The sequence below is a fragment of the Thalassophryne amazonica genome, chromosome 4 (assembly GCF_902500255.1).
Source record: "Thalassophryne amazonica chromosome 4, fThaAma1.1, whole genome shotgun sequence".
NCBI lineage: Eukaryota > Metazoa > Chordata > Actinopteri > Batrachoidiformes > Batrachoididae > Thalassophryne > Thalassophryne amazonica.
The window spans coordinates 79,140,048-79,142,957 of NC_047106.1; the positions used below are offsets into that span (position 1 = coordinate 79,140,048).

Here is a 2,910-nt window from a genome sequence, read left to right on the forward strand (position 1 = left end):
CCTTATTTGTAGTCTTATATTGAGTCTAGCTGTACTAGCTATAGGTTCAAGATATATTACCTACATATATCCTTATTTAAAGATGATAGCACAAACATAATACTGAATTTAAGAATATTTCCTTACATAGAGAAAGTAATTCCTAGATACGTATTCTCCTTGTTTTAAGTGAAAATGCACCAGCTATAAGATATCCATGTTCTTTGAAGCTAGATATCTTTACTTTTTTCTTGACAAGTCATATTTTCTTGTTCTGTTGGCACATAATTTTGTTCCTTCTAAGTGATATGTCACTTAAATTATAACTTTTGTCCTTGTTTTTCCAAGCTGACTTTTTGCAATGTTCAGAGGATAATTATATTTATCCTCTCAGCCAGTTAAACATCTGATTAATAACAATTCTCCTAACTTCCACGGACGTTACATTGACTGTAAGACAGCATCAAAATATGGCTGGGTGGTTGAATAAATAATTTTCCATTCATTCTGGACAAAGGTCAAGGAAAAGACTCCATGCAACTTGCGCTTTACTGCCATCTTGTGGTAAATGTGAAGAAATGCACAGTAGCATGTTCAGTGTTGTGCTGCGTGTCCTTTAGGGTCTGTGCGTGTATTAGATGTTTTACGTGATATTTTTATGTTAATGTATATAGACAGCAGCTGTCTCATCAATTATCTCAGCTGTAACTGAGACAATTCCATGATTACCCGTTTTACACAGAAACGTTCCACTTTCCTCTTGCTATTTTCAAAGTTTTCGTGGAAAAGGGTGCTTTTTAATTTGCTATCGTCTGTGATTTAAGAAGTAATGACAAAAAGAAGAACAAGAATTTAAAAAGTTCACAAAAACCTTAAAATTGAAAATACAAAACTGTTCCCGCCCGGTTTCGAACCGAGGACCTTTCGCGTGTTAGGCGAACGTGATAACCACTACACTACGGGAACTGATGTAAAGTGTTTGAAATACAAGTATTTATATTGAAGTATGTATACGACCTTATATTTATCCATATGAACCGACCGTCCTCTGAACTGGAAAAATAACACTGATCTGAACGAGCAGGCAGCTGAGAAACGGAAGCGTGGGGACCGTCTACAAAGTGCAAAAACGAAAAGAGAAACCAGAAAAATATTTAATCAGTTCATTGTTATAAACCTGAATTAATCTTTTTGGTCACATAGCACTACTATTATTCTGAACACTACTGTATATACATGTTGGCTGTCAGTTTCAGTTGCACCATTAGAGGTGGGCTATACCGTGAATTTTTGTATTCATCCGATACCAAGTAAATACAGGCCCAGTATCTCCGATACCGATACTGATACTTTTTCATATTTAAGCGTCATAGAGCCAAAGGATCCAAAAGACCTAGGATAGAATTTCGCCAAATATTGTACGTGACAACAAAATACTTTATTATCACAATCAACATTTTTGTTTTAAAAAATATCACTCAACACAACTTAAAATCTCCTGAGGTAGAGGGCTGACAAACCACAATACAAGGGTGCGCTGCTCCGTGTTGTGTGACACAGCGCAGCGCTGCTCTTACAGAGGGTAGACTTTGATGAATCTGCGTGCACAGCAGTCAGTGCGTGTGGGAGAGAAAAACAGCTTGAGTATCGATCTTTTTACACGAGGATCGTTCAATATCAATACCAGCATTGGTATGGATATTATCGATACTAGGATCGATCCGACGTCTAGTGTTGACATCAAATTCACTGCAACCACCAGGCGTCACAGTACTCAGTTTGGGGAAATCACTTTTTGCTTAATTTTGGAGAATTTTTCATTGTTTATATTTTCAGTAGCAGGGGCTGTCGTTGTGCACAGACTGGTAGACAGAAAACGCAGACTCCAATCAAAGGCGGTGAACACATGGAAAGGTTATTTCAGACTACTTTTTTGATATTGATGTTTATCTGTGCTCTTAATCGTTAACACTAGTTAATCATGGACTCAATGAAAATGCAAGTGTTTACTGAGCAGATGACTGCCCTCGCGGAATATTTATGAACGAACAAATACCCACAGAGTATTTCAGAGTCGTCCAGACGGGCACTGAGATACCACTCCAAGAAATTTTTCTTGGAGAACGGTTAGTATCTCAAAATGTTTCCAATCAATACATTTCGTACTCATTCCTCAGTTCCAGTTTTTAGAATCTGAATATTGGGTAGGCTAGAATTATTAGATATGGAAAACTTTACAGGTGACATGGAAACATTTATATGTGGATTGCGGCTCACAGCGATTCCCATTGCAAATAAAGGTTAAATCACTTGAGATTCTTGCATGTTTACATAAAACAATAGCATCTGAAAACCTAGATAATATATTCACAAGGGTTTTAGGCACAATACACAGAGTTTTACCTTGCGATGGTAATCTCATTATCCGTGTGCAGTGGTTAAATTCCAGCATTATTTGACCATTTCAATGTAGTTCTCAGTGTTGTTGGCATTTTACAGTGAAACCCAATTATCTGAGATTTTGCGGGATTTGAAACCTCAATAGGGTGAATAGCATCTTATAAGGTGTAGTGAAACCAAATTCACTGCAGCCACCAGGGGTCTCCTGCTGGTTATACTACAGCATACAGTTTGGGAAAATCAATCAATCAATCAATCAATCAATCAATCAAGTTTATTTCTAGAGCCCTTTACAACACTCAAAGTGACCAAAGTGCTTTAAAACAAAATTTAAAAACAAAACATGGTAAAAACAAATATCCAACAGTAAAACCATTACAAAAACAATTAAATAAAATATGCATAAAAACATTTAATAGCATAAAATAAAGCGCCATCATGCTACTGAGTGTTAAAAGCCAGCCTGAACAAATACGTCTTGAGCCTGGACGTAAAAAGCTCTAAGTCAGAGATGATTCTCATTTCAGGGGG

General features: G+C 36.7%; 1 non-coding gene across 1 annotated transcript; it reads right to left on the bottom strand.

Annotated features, from left to right (window-relative positions):
- Window positions 1-872: 872 nt before the first annotated feature.
- Window positions 873-945, bottom strand: trnav-aac. Its single transcript has one exon. It is a non-coding gene; the product is annotated as a tRNA-Val (tRNA).
- Between the last annotated feature and the right edge of the window lie 1,965 nt (window positions 946-2,910).